This window comes from Candoia aspera, chromosome 10 (assembly GCF_035149785.1).
Source record: "Candoia aspera isolate rCanAsp1 chromosome 10, rCanAsp1.hap2, whole genome shotgun sequence".
NCBI lineage: Eukaryota > Metazoa > Chordata > Lepidosauria > Squamata > Boidae > Candoia > Candoia aspera.
The window spans coordinates 5,229,939-5,247,935 of record NC_086162.1 but is presented as its reverse complement, the minus strand read 5'-3'; the positions used below and the strand labels follow the sequence as shown (position 1 = coordinate 5,247,935).

At 45.1% G+C, this 17,997-nt stretch overlaps 1 protein-coding gene across 1 annotated transcript in view; it reads right to left on the bottom strand.

Annotated features, from left to right (window-relative positions):
* COL16A1 (collagen type XVI alpha 1 chain) overlaps positions 1-17,997 on the bottom strand; it is a 178,165-nt gene that overhangs the window by 127,947 nt on the left and 32,221 nt on the right. The gene's annotated exons all lie outside the window — the stretch shown is intronic.

Below are 17,997 nucleotides of genomic sequence, written 5' to 3'. Positions count from 1 at the left end.
TGCTGGCCACATGACCCGGAAGTGTCTATGACAACGCCGGCTCCAAGGCTTAGAAACGGAGATGAGCACCGCCCCCTAGAGTCGGATTCGACTGGACTTTACGTCAAGGGAAACCTTTACCTTTACCTTTACACATCACTACGTACTGATCACAAGTTTACACTTTTCCACTAGCAGGGAACTGCCTAAAGATTGAAGTAACCATGTCCTCCTATCATTGTGCACTCATGTCTGTTAATAAATATGAACCTTGTGAGGACCTTCAAGGACAAATTCAATGAGTGTCCCACTTTGGGATCTTTTCTTGATTGTTTTACCATAAACTGACCTGTCATTACCACTAAAAATGTGCAAAACCCTCAGGAGATTGCCATGCTTTTTACCAATTTGGCCTGATAACCTAGCTACCATTCTTGCTTTTAGATTGCTGTGATGCAATACCTTTCCCAGAATTCCCCAGTCAGCATAGCTATTGCTGAGAATTCTGGGACAGCTTCTGGGTTGCAGTAGCCTAATTTACTGCATGATACATGTGGTTTGCCTTTGACAGCAGCTCAGTAATTTCCCCTAGAATAAAATAAGGCCCAAAAGGTGTTCATGGGAATGATTCAGATTTCTTGTGCTGGTTTTTGCTTGCTCCACTTGCCCATTTCTAGTTCAGTGAAGGTGTGGTGCTTTTTACCTTTACAGTTCTAAGCATCTGATATTCTGGTTACCTGAAGAATTGGTTAAATGGAATTTCACTATACCTCCACATTGAATGATTTGTTAGATTTATATCCTGTTTAGATTTTTAGACTGATATCCTGTCTTTCAGTCAGGAGCTCAAGAAGGCAGACATAACTCCCTCCTCCCATTTTCCCCCAATGACAGCCCCCTGAGAGTGGTAGGGCAGAGAGAAAGTGACTGGCCCAAAGTCACCCCAGGTGCTTCCATGGCTAAGGGATCTGAACTTGAGTCTTCCCAAGGAAGGCACCAACATGCCCTTGTAAGTTTCTTTCCTCCAGCCTTATTCCCCTAAGGTTGCCATCATCTCAATCCCAGCCCATGAAGGAGACAGACAAAAGTAGTAATATCAGTCTTAAAGTAGCATTTCCCCACTTATTCCAACACCCACCAAAAGCAGCAGCCAGGTTGTAAAATCTGCCTGGTTTTGTCACCCATGACTTTGGAGGACCATCAAGGCAGGGGAAGGACTGGCAATGAAGCAGCATGTGTCATGCCAATAGAGTTGGGTTTTTTTGGTATCGAGGAAAAACTCTTTGTGATCCTCAACAGAGGCATTTTTCTGGGATGCCCCCACTAAGTACAAATGAGGGTGCAGCAGCCAAGAAAATGGCACCCCAAAGGTGGCACATCCTCCCCAGAGAGATCTGCTAGTAGCAGAAGAGCGATGTCTTGGAAGCTTCAGTTCTTCCCACCGTGGGTCTTATATGACTTGGCTATTTTCCTTGCCTCCCATCTTCCTTTCTTTATCCTTCTACCCTGCTCTTTCTCCCATATACCAACAAGCACAGAGAGATGGCTTGGGCTAACAAGACACAAGATGAGTGGAAGGAAAATCCAAGATCATGCCAGAAACCACACCCGGTTGTCTCTCTGTTTCCATCCCTGACTTGATATAATGCCACTTTCTGTCTAGCAAACCCCCAAGCAAGGTTCTTGCATTTCATGGAGATCAGCCACATAGGATGGAGGGAAAGAAATGTACTGGTCTGTTATAACATCCACTTGTTAGAGGGGATTTTTTTTTAAAAAAAAAGTGTTGTTGGCAAATTAATCAAGAACGGCTTTGGTTTATTCTGGGAGGCCCTTTTAATTGACAAGGTTGTGAATGAAGGCCGCACTTGTTTATTTCTTTGGTAATGGTTCTGCTTCTGGCCACTGAAGAAATCAAACATTAAATATGAATGATGGTATTTTCTTTTAATAAAGGCTGGCTTTTCCTTGCTTAATGGCAATTGTCTTTCTTACTCTTCGGGATCTGAAAAAGGGGCACCCAGGGACAGCATTGCCAATTTCCTTAAATAAAATGGATTAAATATATGTAAAGATAGATGATTACTCAACCATGTATTTCCTCATTGGCTGGCCTGAAATAAATGCTTTTGATCAGGCCATCCAATCATTTCTTCCTCGAGGCCAGTGTTTCTCAACCTTGGCACTTTTCAGATGTGTGGACTCCAACTCCCAGAATTCCCCAGCCAGCAGGCACTGGCTGGGGAATTCTGGGAGTTGGAGTCCATGCATCTGAAAGCTGTCAAGGTTGAGAAACACTGTTCTAGGCCAAGACTGAGTTCCAGGGGCCTTTCATTCATTCAGAGGGCCCTTTACAAAAGCCCATAGCCAGTGGTGTCCATAGAGGAGGTCAAACAATGCCATATGGCAGAGGTGGTGCCATGATGCAAGTCCTCTACCTTTTGTACATGTGTCAAGAGGGGTGCAGCTTGGATCAGGATGAACATCTGCCATCTTGCCTCTTTTGACCCCTACTAGAAGATGGAATTGTCCATAGTGGGGAACAAGAAGAACTCCGCTTCTTTTAAATTTTTTATTTTGCTAGGCTATGCACATTTTGAAAGCCCCACAATTACGCAACAACCAAAAGGGATGTGTGAATTTAGCCAGTGGTGGAAATGCAGCTGCTAAGTTTGCAGCTGACCTTGATCAACGTGTTGTGTCAGCAAACAGAACAGAAGGGCCGAAGGGCAAAGGTTGAGTGCAGCAGTAGGAAAATTCAACAAGCACATCAGGAAAAGAAAGCGGGGCTCGATTTAACATCCACCAATGTAATAGAAGAACCTGCTCTAAGTGAAGGAAGCATGCTAAACTGCCCTGGGAGAGGTATGTTCACATGGTGAGGTCAAAAAAGTTAGGATGGTGGTCACAACAGTGTAATCAAAGTTCCACCCCGTCAGATCCCCCTGATCAAAGGTTTTACAAAACCCCTTATCGGAGCATCTCCCATCATTTCCTTCTCCAAGGAATGGACTCCGTGTTGCCAGATGGGAGGAGGTGTGAAGTTGGAGTGTGAAGTGGTTTATTATGGCTGTGGCAGACATCAAGGACACGGGCTTGAGATATGCCAGGAATACCATCTGGATGGGAGGGGGAGTGACATGGTTCCATGGGAAAGGGGACTAACTAAGGGGATGTAGTTTTTAAAGTTAGGGTTGAGCGGGAACTCTTTATTCGCAGCTTGCCTTCTGTACCGTTCATTACGTTTCATTAAAACAGTTAAAGGAATCACAGCCTCCTGACTGTGATTGTGTGAATGCTCGAATGATCAGGTACTGACATTAAGCTGCAAATCCATCTTTTCAAAAACTCTTCCTGAGCAAGTAATCAGCTGAGAGTTGGCGAATCATGCCTAAACATGGAAAATCCCGGGCTAAGCAGCCATCGCCTTTACTGTCACCAGAGAGGACCGCGCTGTATGCCAAAGTGGAAGAAGAAAAAGTTGAGATGGAGGAGAGCTTGGGGAGTGGGGACAGCGAGTGCGCAATGGAACCCTGGCTCAATGCTATGGAGTTGGAAAGTGCCCTCCACTCCCTCGACTTTGTGAGAGAGTCTCAGACGCCAAGCATTATCATAGAAGAACCACAGATGGGTCCTTCCCAGCCCAGTGCCAGAGAGGAAGAGAGAAGAGCCCCTCCACCCATGGAGGCACAAGTAAGGGTGCAGAGTCTGGGGTCGCATGGGACCATACCAGATGCCAATGGAACTCTGCAAGAAATGTGGAGCCTGGAGGAGAGGATATCTGCTATGGAAGTGGTGTTGCAGCTGGTATTGAGAACCCTGGAGACCATGGCGTACCCCTTGGCAGAGATCTCAACTCAGCTATCCAGAGTGGCGTTGCCAGACTCATGAGGAAGACACCGTACCCTAACCCCAACCCGGGATTTTGAATCCCCAGTGAGGTGCCGGCGGAGTGGAGGCCACCCAGAGAGCCAAGGTGACTGGGAGAGAGCTCTGCTCAGCGGGGCAACACCGGCTGCGACCCCGAAGGACATACAAGTTAAGTTCAATGGAGTCCCATGACAGTTGGCGTTCTTCTTGACCAACGTGAAGGAATATGGGTCTTGCTTTCCCACTGAGTACACGAAAGTGAGCCAGGTTGGCGCCAGGCTTCGGGGACCTGCGGTGGAATGGTTTGTGCAACTGCATGATGCCATGGCCCTGGAGCAGAACAGCCTGCGAGACTTCATGAGGGCACTGAGAGACCAGTTTGAGGACACACTCAACAAGATGAGGGTGAAGACGGGTATCCAGCAACTTAGGCAAGGGGGAAGAACTGTGGAGGAGTATGCCATGGAGTTCAAAGCTCTTGCTGGAAAAGTTATGGACTGGTCAGAAACCACTAAGATTGATTACTTCAAAGGGGGCTTGCAGCCAGAAATCCTGAGATGGGCGCTCTGCCACGGAGACCCCTCCACCTTGAAAGAATGGATCTGCCCAGCAGGGGAGGTGGAGAATACCCAATACCAATTCCGTTGGCAACTCCGAGCGCAAACGATGGGAAAGAATACCGTAGCTCCAGGTCAATTTCCCTTCACTCAGCAAAAACTGTTCCGTGACAAGGAGGACTCGAAAGACTGCCCAGGGAAAAGAGGCAGCTATTTCAAATGCGGGAAGGACACCCACAGAGCAGCAGAATGCCCACGCGGGGAGTCCGATGCACCGAAAGGAGGAACCAAACTGGCTAAAACCCCACCAACTAGATGCAAGGCAGCTGCTGCAACAGCGCTAGCCCAAAAGGATCCAGGGGTAAAGCCCCTGATTGACTCTGGCGAAGACTCTGAACAGGAGGAACTGGAGCCAGCGGGAAACAAATTTCACCTGTTCTAAATCGCACCCGCAAGCAGGTGGAAACTCCAGGGCGCAACATGCCTACTTTGGAGATAGACGACAAAGAAGACCCTTTGGTGAGTGATGATTGCCCCACCTTGCTGGTGAAAGTAGAACTAAAAAACTTAAGAACCCGGCACAAAGCCTGTCTGACAGCTATGCTAGACTCAGGGTGCACAAAATGCTTAATACACCCCGCCCTAATTGACACACTGAGCCTTAAAATCAAAAGACTTAAACATCCAATTATTTTCACCCAGATGGACGGTTCTGTTGCCCGCAGGGTTCCCATTGAATTCTGAACTGAGACTTTGGTCATGAGGTTGGGGGGGGCATAAAGAAACCTTGCAACTTATTGTGGCCCCTACTGCCAACTATTCTATCATCCTGGGACTCCCGTGGATAAAGAGTAGAAAACCACAAATTGACTGGGACTCAGGTGCTTTACTGTTTAACAATGGGGCTGACAACCTCTTTACTGTACCACCCACTGGGCAGAATATGGCCAGCACCCTCCTCAACCACACCCCTCCTCAACCACACCCACAGAATTCTATGGCACAGCCTGGCATTCCACCTGAGTATATTGACTTTCTGGACGTGTTCGATGAAAAAGAGTGTGACCAATTGCCTCCTCACAGGAAAACTGACTGTGCCATTGAAATTGACCCAAAGGCTAACCTACCCAAGCCAAAAATGTACGCTATGTCAGAAACTGAGAAACAGGTTCTCAGAGAATTCATTGACAAAAACTTAGGGGGTTCATTGAGCCTGCCAATTCACCTTTGGCAGCCCTGGTGCTCTTCCGGGTGAAAAAGGATGGCTCTCTGAGACTCTGCACGGATTATCATGGAATAAATGCCATCTCAATAAATGATCAATACCCTCTCCCCTTAATGAAAGACATGCTATCACACCTATCGAAAGGAAAAGTATTCACCAAACTTGACCTCAGGGAAGCCTACTTTAGAATTCGAATTTGGGAGGGGATGAATGGAAAATGGCATTTAACTGCCCTCTGGGTTCCTATCAATACAAAGTCCTCCCATTTGGGTTGGCGGGGGCCCTTGGAGTGTTTATGCAATATATCAATGAGGTCCTCCATGAACATTTGTACAAAGGGGTCCTGGTTTACTTGGATGACATTTTAATCTATTCTGACAACTTCAAAGACCACGTTCAGCTTGTCAAGAAAGTCTTGTGCAAACTGAGAGATGCTAAGCTGTATGCCAAGCTCTCTAAACGTGAGTTCCACAAGTCCCAGCTGGACTATTTGGGCTATTGTATTTCTTCCAAGGGTGTAGAAATGGATCCTGCCAAAGTACAAGACATCATGGGGTGGGAACCCCCTCGCACCAGGAGGCAACTTCAAAGTTTTCTAGGCTTCACGAATTTCCATAGAAATTTTATCCCCCAATTTGCTCAAATTGCTTTGCTTCTAACTGACTTGTTGAAAAGTAGAAGGAGGTGGTAAAACCAGAAAGTTACCTCCCCAGGGGCTAGACTTGCCTGGACTTCTGATTGTCAAACCGCTTTTGACCATTTAAAGCTTCTTTTTACTAGAGAACCCATTCTAGCTCACCCAGACCTAACTTACCCCTTTATTGTGCAAGCAGATGCTTCTGACTCAGCTATCAGGGTAGTTTTGGTTCAAAAAGATGAAACAGGTTTTCCCCGCCCCTGCGTATACCTCTCACGCAAATTTTCAGACTCTGAGCACAACTGGCCCATTTGGGAAAAAGAGGCTTTTGCTGTAAAAACTGCTCTCACACACTGGAGGCATTTGCTAGAGGGTGCTCGTTATCCCTTTGAGGTTTGGACTGATTACAAAAACCTCCAAGCTTTACAAACCCCCAGGAAACTGAATGGCAAACACCCATTTTTTATGGGCATCATACAACCAACATACATAAAAAGTGGTGAAGCTTCAGTTGCTCCACCTTGGCCACTATCTTGTCTTTTTTGACCACAGCCTGTGCACAACCCTGCCAACACCAAATTCTCTCTCTCTCTCTCTCTCTCCCTCTCCCTCCCTCTCTCCCTCTCTCTCTCCCTCCCTCTCTCTCTCTCCCTCTCCTTGGAAAGGTGTCACAGCCATGTTCCCAGGCAGTCTGGAGCAACATCTGAGAAGATGATGAGATTGTCTTCTCATTTCCCAGGTCAGTGTCATGCAATGGCAGGATATCTGATTTTCCTGTTTTTCTCTACTCTTCAGGACCATCTTTCTGATGGACTTTGATGCCTATTGAATTATAATTCTACATTTTGTGTTTGCTTTCATTCATCATGTGAGTTAGCCCTGGAAAGTGATATATAGAGAGAGGCACATTCAGGAATAAATATGAGAAATAAAGACTCCTTTCTCATCACTGCTTGTTGTGCCAGGACATTATGAAAGTTACTTTTGTGGTTGGCAACCAAAAACAATTTAGAAGACTTTTTTTCCCCTTCCCATCTAAAAAACAAATAATATTTTTGAAATATGACTATAATGAGGTCATGGCAGCTCAGAAAATCTAAAAAGCTGTCCATTATTATTTTTTTTGCTCCAGTAGCTACAGCAGCTACTAACATCTGTGTTTGTTTCTCCAGACATTCAAAATGCATCGAAACCAGACAGAATTAGCAGATTTGGAAGCCAAAGTAAGGAGGCATTGATTTCATCTGTGGAATTCTTCCCTCTCTTGCAACATTGCCGATTAATGATGATCCATCCTGCAACATGATCACCACTAGATATTTCTTCCAAGCTTTTGTGCTACAAACATCCCCAAGCATCACCTGACCTTGACAGAGAAGACATCACAGACAAGCTGCTCCTCAGAAGCTTGAGAGAATCAAGAACTCTTGACTCTTAAAATACAAAATTGGCCACTGGCTCATAAATCTTATCACACACTAAACAGTGCACAAACTGACAGCTATGGATTATAGTTTCAATGGGACGGATGTTGCCAAAATATATTTTATCACGTTATATGTTGCTCTGGTCCTTGACCAGCTCTGAGCATCTTACAATCCAACCTTACAGTTTGGTCTAGTGGTTAAGGCTAGACCAGACCACCTCAAAATATAAACCCCAATACAATTTTAACTCCAGATTAGATCCAGCACTTGGGAATTACAGGAAGTATGTAGTCTCAACAGGCCAATCTTTTCTGGGCTCAGAAGTTAAGCAGGGTTGGTATTGGTTAATATTTGGATGACAGGCCACCAGGGAATTCCAATACTACAGACTCTATTGAGAAGCCAAGATAACACGCAAGAAGGTGGCAGTGGTAAACTCACTCCATGTTCTGACGAAGACATGAGGACTCAGACTCAGCTCAGACTTTACAACTCTAGAAGATGGCAGCATCTAGCTGACCATGGTTGATCTTAAAAGTTAAGCAGGGACATGCCAAGTTAATAATGACATGGGAGATAAGTAGGAAATATCAGAGCTGTAAGTTAGAGTGGGAAGTCAGAAATACTTCCAGGATGAAGGCAATGGCAAGCTAGTTCTGTACCATTGTTGAGGAAACTGCATGGATCGATCCATGTAGTTGATCTAACCCAAGAACACTTTTAGCTTCCGAAGTACAATCACTGCACCAAGGATTCCACTTTTATCCCTTATTGTTCTATGGAGCACAATGACATGCAACCTGTTAGAGTTTCAGATTCCTACATCTATCAGAGCACAGCAAACTATCAAGTCTTGATACGATTGGGTGCATTGTGGGTCCTTCTCTTAAGGTTACATTTCTTTCTTCCCTTTTCTTTATTTCTTGATAAGATGCCACTCCAGGACTGCGGAGCTGAAGGACTAGATTTGCTGGCCCCGGTTCTGATCCTAGGGCCAGCACCTCTTGTCTGCCAGGAGGACCTTGAAGGCAACTGGGTACCTTACCCTAAGACAAGAAGAGCTGCAGATGGAACCCTTTCACAGGTACAGAGTTAGGCCTGAACCTGCTTTTCTCCCCTCCTCCTTCCAAACATTCTCCTTTTATGTCTGCTTCTTCAGATTGTGAGCACAAAAATGGTCTCATTGCTGATTTTGCAAGCTGCCCTATAAGCCACTTCAAGGGATGAGGAAGTAGCAAAACTCACTTTCAAATAAGCAAATAATTTGTATGTGTTCTGTTGAGGCCTTTTTGCATGGAGTTCAGCCAATATGGCTTACGAAGAACAACAGGCATACCAAAAGCAGAGGAACCACCATCACCAAACTCCTCCATTTTTTCCTCCATGATCCATCTTCCTCCAGGGACCAAGAACACAGAGAAGGAAAAGGGGGGTGATGAACTGAAGCAATGGCAAACCAGGTCAGATGGTGCATGCTCCAGTTTCTGGAATTAATTTTAGAAGTTCTCCTGGTTAAACTGGAATGCAGGAATGAAAAACAGGGTCCAGTGAATCAGAGGGATAATAAAAGAATGAAGAACCCTAACCCTTGCCAGAGGCTTGCTTAGCTTTCAGCCTAAGATGGCAAAAACAAAAGGTGGCGGCACCTGCCAGACCAACAGCCATTCCATTGTGGCGACACTGGAATGGCAGATGAGGCATCTGCAAGAATCACACCACAAATTCCACGGAATGCGAACTCTCCCTGGACTTAACAAATAGATGAGTAGCAACACAAAAGCCTGTGAATGTTATTTTTTATCCTATCAAATATCCATGCAGAAAAATCCAGCCCCCACCCTGCCCAAATCTGGGGACGAAAGGTGCAGAACGCAAAATTATGTGCAACCAGCAAGAGTTGTCACATTTAAAAAGAAAGCAGACACTGGGGGAATTTGCATTTAAAAAGCCTGCAGAAGTTCTCTGTGTTAGGGAAAGATGCCCTCATCGACCCTGTGTGCGTGAGGAGACCTTGTGAATATAAATGGTTACCAATGGGGAGGGGGCAGAAAAATAGACGGTATGTACAAATCACAGTTACAGGCAAGGCTCAGACATTGCCTTGATGGACCTGGGTGTGCAATTCAAGTCCCCTTGACCCCCCTAGTCAGCAAGCTTCTGGCTGGGCTGGCAGAGAATGATGGGCGTTGTAATGCATCCATTCTTCCTACGGTAGAGTTGACGGACGGTAAAGTTGATGGAGTTGGCTGAGACGGCGAGATGGGCAGCTTTGATTAGAGAAAAGGCATTGACTAATTTCACAGTAAATTGGAAGCCCCTTTTGGACTTTTTGCGTGAAACAGAAAAGAATGAAATTATGATATACGGATTTGACGGTTAATAATATTGGTTGACAACAGAAGAAATGGATGTTATGTTGTGACCTCAGAGTAAGTTTTACTTATAGCTGTTGTAAAAGGAGTTGGGAGTTATTCCTTTTTCTAATTCTGTTCTCTTTCTCTTTATTAGTTTCTCTTAGATTTTATCTCTTTGTTTTAAAAATTAATAAAGTTATTACGTATAAAAAAAAAGTTAAGAAGGGATGTTGTAGGACCCAGGATGGCTGATCCAGCTGAAAGCTTAGCAGAGGGCCACCAAACCCCCGGTAGGTCCTTCCACCTGGTTTCTGCTTTGCAGGTCTAGCTTGCAAGCATGATTCCTCTCTCTGGAACTTGGCTGGAGCCGCACTCCCATCATGCTTCGCCAACTGTTATTGCCGCCCACTTGCGTTTCCCCACATCACAGGAGAGAAAGATCGCAAGATCCTTTCTGCAGCTGGATTGCAGCAATAACTTCAGATAAACGTTTCCCAGACTACGGCCGGCCACGGACAATGATAAATCTTTGCAGAAGGTATCACTGCTCAGATGGTTTCCACATCAGCTACTCTTTCTGTGTGGGTGGAATTTTTCCTCTCGTCCCCTCGCCCACTTCCTATCCAGTTAACGAGCGAGGCCTGAACTGCCAGCTCTTGGCCCTCCCACCTCCATCGCAGCCCTGGGTCTGGATGCAAACTGATCTCACCACTACCTTCTTGGAGGTCTGCTCTGGATCATCCATCTTCCTTCCACTTGTGCTTTTTTCTGTTTCCTGGGCTCATGAATCACCCCAGCAAAACAGGAACCAGGCGAGGAGAGCAAACAGCCTTCTCTGGGCTAGCCAAGCCTGAAAGTGCACACACCTATTCCCAATGGCCACTGGCCTGGATTAAACAAACAATTTTAGAATGGCTGGGAAAACAGAGGAAAGTCGGGGAAACCCTAAGGGACTTGAGGGGGACATTTGGATCTTGCAGGACACGGACAAAAATATGGTCTTCCGCTTTCACATTTCTGATCTCCTATTGACCAATAGCTTAATTTGAGCCAGGGATTCTGCCCCCCCATCTCCTCCCTAGGGCCCCCACTAGGAACCAGAGGGTAAACAATGGAGCAGAAGATGTCAACATGCATTACAGATAGTCCTTGCTTAATGATCACAATTTTGGTTGCTAAGCGAAAGGATCATTAAGTGAATCTGAACCAATTTTACTACCTTTTCTGCAGTGGTTGTTAAGTGAATCACTGCAGGCGTTAAGTGAACCACATGGTTGTTAAGTGATTCACACAGTTCCCCATTGATTTTGCTTGCCAGAAGCTGGCCGGGAAGGTGGAAAATGGGGGTCACATGACCATGGGATGCTGCAACGGTCATAAATGCAAACCAGTTGCCAAGCGCCCAAACCATGATCACATGACCACGGGGATGTTGTGATTGTCATAAGTGTGAGGACCGGCTGTAAGTCAGTTTTTTCAGCATTGTCATAAATCCAAACTGTCACTAAACAAATGGTTGTTAAGTGAGAACTACCTGTAAGCAAATACCTATTTTTCAGGTTTGGTCTCTCACAATGCACTAACAATTCAACTGCCCAACCTGAAGGGAGTTAAGATTTACAAAGGTAGCCCGTATAATGTATTCGGAAGGCTTGAAATATATGCAACTTCGATACTGGCTGTTATCCAGGTGAAATAAATAGTGGAATAATAAAAAGTGAAGCACCGCTAGACATGTGCAGAATGCTGTTCATTCTTACATGCCTAGGCTATTTTATACAAGGCTTCTAAGAGGATGGCATTAATTTGCAGTAGGATCCAAGTTTTTTAAAAAGAAAAATTGCTGCTTTTCAGCAGGCAAGGGTCAATCTGTAAGGTAAAGGGAAGGTCTCTTTGCTCAAGTTTCTGAACATCTTAGAGTCAAGATGGCAACAGGCATTACAGCTTCTTTTTCTTTTTCTTCCTAAACCAATATTTATAATTCTGATCCTGTTAAAGTACACCTTACATTGGCATATAAATTTTGTCCCCTGATGGAATTGCATCGACCTTTGGTCAATGCGATCAAAGGATTTCAGCCGGCTTTTTATTTCCAAAACAAGAAAGGCACCCGAGCTTTCCAAGCTATTGCTCCAGATATCCAATAATCCCTTTTAATTACAGGTCAGCAACTAGCAGGACTCCTAGCATGACATCTGTCCCTAAGGCGTGAGAGATATATTGAGGCTATAATGGTGGTGTCTGTAACCTCATTGGAAATGCACTTTGAATGGTGATATATGGCAGGTGCAGATGGTGTCTTGCTCAGTGACAGAGAGCGTGAGTTTGCAAGAAAGAAGGTCCTACATTTAATCTCCTGGAAACTCAATGGAAAAAAAAAAAGAATGACCTGTTTCAACTGAAACCTGGGTGACTCACTGCCCATCAAAGCAGCCAGTACCAGCCAGATGGGTAGTAGGGTTGACCCAGCATCAGGCCATGTCCTGCTGGCCTAGCTCAGCTGACTCCCCAAATCAGTGTCTGAGCATACACCATGCTTCATCTGATCGGTGAAGTAACCGATTTCCATAGATCTACAGACTGCCCAAGTGATCTGAATTCACACAACAGACGAAGCCACAAAGAAACTGGCTGAGGCTAAAACTAGCCAGGTGTAGCACATTGCTATGCAAATGAAGTCACTTGGCTTATAACAATGACCTGGCTAATCCTGAAGGAAGGCAGCTGATACATCATCCCTCCAGACACAACAATTGTTCTCCATGCATGAAACACAGCTGCCTGAAAATTTGCTGGCTTTAGATGTGTTGGACTAAAATTTCCATCATCCAACATATCTGGAGGAGAGGTATTGGAATCATAGCAAATCCTCCCAAAACAAATGCATTTAGAGGCATCTGCAGGAGCCAATGCATTTGTCCAAAATGATAAAAAAAAAAGTTTTGTGCCATTGTGCTGCCAACTCTGCCCCTTTCATACGTGTGTGAAACATCATGATGGGTGTACAGAAGAGGCCTGGCTTGTGTTCCAGTGGTACAATGTTGTGTTTATCTTTTGTGTCCCCTTGACATCAGCCCTGGCAGACACTTCCATGTTTGTAGAAAGAGTAGAGGATGGTCCTGATGGAGAGAGGGAAGATCTATTACCAAGGCAACAAACAGATAAACATGGCTTAAGCCCATACAAGAGGGACGTGGTGGTGCTGCGGGTTAAACCGCTGAGCTGCTGAGCTTGCCGATTGGAAGGTCAGCAGTTCAAATCTGCGTGACGGGGTGAGCTCCTGTTGCTAGTCCCAGCTCCTGCCAACGTAGCAGTTTGAAAGCATGCAAAAGTGAGTCGATTAATAGGTACCGCTTCGGCGGGCAGGTAACGGCGTTCCATGTAGTCATGCCGGCCACATGACCACGGAAGTGTCTACGGACAAACGCCGGCTCTTCGGCTTTGAAACGGAGATGAGCACCGCCCCCTAGAGTCGGACACGACTGGACTTAAAGTCAAGGGAAACCTTTACCTTTACCTTTAAGCCCATACAAAGGTAGAGATTTACAAAAATGCCCAAGACAGCGCCCCTCTAATTCACATGAAGATAAAAGAGAGAGCGGAGAAGCACATTCAAACTTGCAAGATTCTGTTTCTATAGCCATTCTAATAAAGGTTGTTTTAGACCTACATGGCATCTGTTTCCTGATCTGGTCTACCCTGTAGGGCCTTCAGTATTCCACATATATAGACAGCATCGGACTAGAGAAGGCCGAAGAGATGGCAAGAGTTTGTTGAAATATGAACCATAGAAACATCTCAGAAACATGAACTGATGAAAGAGGAAGTTTAGAATCGAGTATTACGTTAGGGATGCTCACCTTCTTTGGGGTAGGAGGTACATTTGGAAACTTCAGAGGACGTTGTGCATGCTCTCAATAAAATGGCTACCATTATTATTATTATTATTAAAATTTATATCACCACCCATCTCCCCCAAACAGGATGGGCAGTGATATAAATTTAATTGATAATGGGCATCAACAGTCACAAAATGCTCATGGGCCAGAAGATAGTCTCATGAGGTTGTTCCCTATGGATGCTCGCTGATAATCCTCACCCCCAAGCCTTTTCTGGACAAACTTCCAAACAAAGCCACCTGCCATTTCATTTTTGAAGAATACTTATGTGAAGCTCTGGCATTCTCGGAAAGACAAGGCTGTTGCTTTGCAGGAGGAGACCTTCCTGCCCATTTTTTGATAAGGTGAGGCACAGAGCTTGGCAGTAGCCAAGTGAGGTCCCTATGGGCACTACTTTGAGATAGCCCCAAATATTAAAAGACATGGTATTGCCACTCGTCCATCTACTTCAGCTGTACCATTCCTGGGTTTTCCAGCTTTATCCTGAGATACCTAGGACAGGATCAGGGGTGGTGGCGGCGGCATGCAAAACATGTTGCAGTGCAATCCTAAGCAACCAGTCTTGCAAAGATGCCAAGGTCCAAGGATTAGCTGCCGCTTCGCCAAGTGAGGAATACACAGCTTTTGTAGATAGACACAGACACGTCTTCATAGGACAGAACAGAATAGGCCTTTAAAGTCAAGCTGCAATGCCTACTGTGCTGCTTCCAGTACTTGGATTGATTGCAGCAGAACCCTGGAGTCCAAAAAGACAGATTTTAAGCAACTCAGCACAGTGATAAGAAGGATTCCATGATAAGAGAAGCCAATGAGAAAGAGAGTTCCTGGTGGCTGGAAATTAAAAAAAAAAAAAAGGTACTGAGAACACAACAGTTGCAAAAATAGAGGATAGCAGAAAGCAACGTGGATTAACGTAAAGTTTAGTGAACATCTAAAATTAAAAATGGACATGTACAGGAAGTAGAAAGAAGGCTAGCACATCAAGGAAGGATACAGAAAGGTAGCCAGAACTGGACAGAAAGATGAACAGTCAGAATGAGCTGAGGTGGATGAAGGTTGTTGAGAAGGTTGTTGAGAAGGAATTCTTCAGAGATGCTCAAAAGAAAAGGAAAAGAAAGAATCAGTCTACCAGCTTCCCAGTTAAGAAAGAGAAATGCTAAGAAGAAAGGTAAGCCAGAGCTTTTCAACATATATTTTGGTTCAGTCTTCTCCAGCAAAAAAGTATGTGTTCTACCAGGAAATTGAAGAGCAGTATGAATGAGGAGGACTGAAGCTTGGTAGAAAAGTGTTCAGGTGATACCTGAATTCTGACTGAGTTTAAATCTCCTGGCCAGACAAATTGCATCCTAGAACACTTAAGAATCTTGTAGTGCTTTGTTCAAATCTTTAGGCACTATGTTTGAGGTGTCCTGGAAAACAGATGCCAGATGAGTGGAGATGGGCATATGACATTCCTGTCTTTAAAAAGAAGGGAATGGGAGACCCAGGAACCACAGACTAGCCAAGCTGACTTCAATACCTGCGAGGTTTCTAGAGCAAGTGGTAAAGTAAAGCAATTAATCTATGCTCACTTTCAGAGTAATGCAGCAATAATTAGTAGTCAGCATAATTGTCTCAAGAACAAGGCAGACTAACCTTCTCCCTCTTTTGAAACAGATAATTTCCGTAGCACATTGTGAAATAACATGTCTTTATTTCAGCAAAGCATTTGAGGTTGTTCTCTGTGAAATTCTGATTAGCAAGCCTGTTTAAGCATGGGCCGGATGGCATGGCAGTGGATACACAGCCAACTTAAAAATTGTGTTAAAAAATGCTCCCTCATTCATGCTTCCTCATCAAACTGGAGTGAGGCATGGATTGGAGAGCCACAAAGCTCAGTCCTGAATTTCATACTCTTCAGCTTTTCAGAGGTGAAGAGAATGCTTATTCAACCTGCAGATAACTGAAAATTGGGTAGGATGGGAGTCAGGTGAAATTCAAGATGACCTTGAGAAGTTAGAGGGACAGGCTTAATGTAATAGAAGTTGTAATGCCTTTTGACACAGGAGGGAAAAAAAAGCAAAAGTAATGGGATATCTGGCTCAGTAGTAATATTTTTGGAAATGTATTAATGATTATAAACTGAATGTGAACTAGCAGTGTGAGGGGGCCAATCAGCTTCAGGCTACATCAACAGAAGTTCAGTTTCAAGTTTCGGGAAGTAATAATTCCACTTCATTTTGTCTTGGCCAGATTCCACCTCAAGTACTGTGTCCGATTCTGGACACATTTAAAGAAAGGTTCAGGAAAGCTGGAAGAGATGCTGTGAAAGTCAACAAAGTTGATGAAAAGACTGATAGAAAAGTCTTGCAAGGAGAGCTTGAGGGAGAGGGGTGTATTTAACAATGAGAAAAAAAAGATGGGGGGCATATTTCAAGTAACTGAAGGGGGGGGGTCACCCAGAAGAAGGTCAAGCTGTCTATCATCCCAGCAGACATGGGAAATAACAGACCAAAGTTACAGGATGGCCACTTCCTGTTGAATGCTAGGAAGAACTTCCTAATGGTAAGAGTGGTAGAGCAGTAGTCCCAGTTGCCAAGTCCATCTTAATGGACTTATTCAAGCAAAGGCTGGACAACGCTCTGTCTGGGATGTTTTATTCTGGATTCCTGCCCTGATCAGGGAGTTCCCAGTCTGCAAGCAAGCACCCAAACATTGACTCAATGTCTCAACATAGTGGTCTTGGATGGTGGGGTCACCACGAGCATCTCAATGCAAGAGGTCTCATTTCTGCCCTGCATGTGTTCTGAACTGAGAGGGGGACAAGCCTTGGATGCAATGGTTGGGGAACAAGCAGGAGTGCTCTGAAGGGGGCTGGAGGGAGAGGTTACAGCAATGGGGATCCTGGAGCCCTCCAGATGTTGAGCTGCTGGACCGTGTATCCCAGTTGTTCCAATAAGCATGGTTAATGGAAGGGAGATGTTGTCATCCATCACCATCTGGAGGGTCACAGGTCTCCTATCCCTGCTTATAAAGGGCAGGGCTGCAACTAGAGGGGGGCAACCGGGGCATGTGCCCTGGGCGCCACACTGGTGGGGTGCCAAAATGAGCGTTGAGGGGGCGCCAAAATGGGCGCAGAATCCATGTTTGCCCCCGGGTGACACAGATCCTAGTTGCGGCCCTGATAAAGGGGAATGTATCCTCTGAGATACATCCTCCTCTTCTTCCTCCTCCTCCTAATTATGACTTAGCAGGCCACCCAACACCAAATGACTCTAGGTGGCACACACAGTTAAAAAGAAAAGAGTAAAAACAAAAGAGAGAAGGACATACAGGTAGTCCTCACTTAACGACCACAATTAGGGCCAGAATTTCAGTTGCTAAGCAAATCCAACCCGATTTCATGACTCTTTTTGCAGCGATTGTTAAATCAATCACCACTGGCATTAAGCGAGCCACATGGTCATTAAGCAAATCATATGGCTCCCCATTGATTTTGCTTGTCAGAAGCCAGCTGGGAAGGTCGAAAATTGTGATCAGGTGGCCATGGGACGCTGTGACAGTCATAAATGTGAACCCCAGTTGCCAATGGCCCAAACTGTGATCATGTGACCACGGGGATACTGTGACGGTCATAAGTGTGAGCGCCATTGTAAGTCCGAACCATCACTAAATGAATGGTTGTTAAGTGAGGATTGCCTATAGAAACCTAGTTAAAATCACCTAATATCTTACAGAAAACTGCCAGGGGCTAAACAAACAGCCTCACCCCAGACCTGGGACAAAGCCATGTTTTTTAAGACTTGTGAAACCACTGTGGGAGCCATGCGGATCTCAGGGGGTGGGGTTGCTATTCCAGAGAACAGGTACCGTAACAGAGAAACATGCTTCTGGGGTCCCACTAGATGACACTATTTAATTCAGGGGACCCGGAGAGCCCCAACTTGAACATATGTGGACTTCAACTCCCATGCTGGCTGGGGAATTCTGGGAGTTGAAGTCCACACGTGTTCAAGCTGCCAAGGTTAAGAAACACTGGTACAGGTAGTCCTTGACTTATAACCACAAGT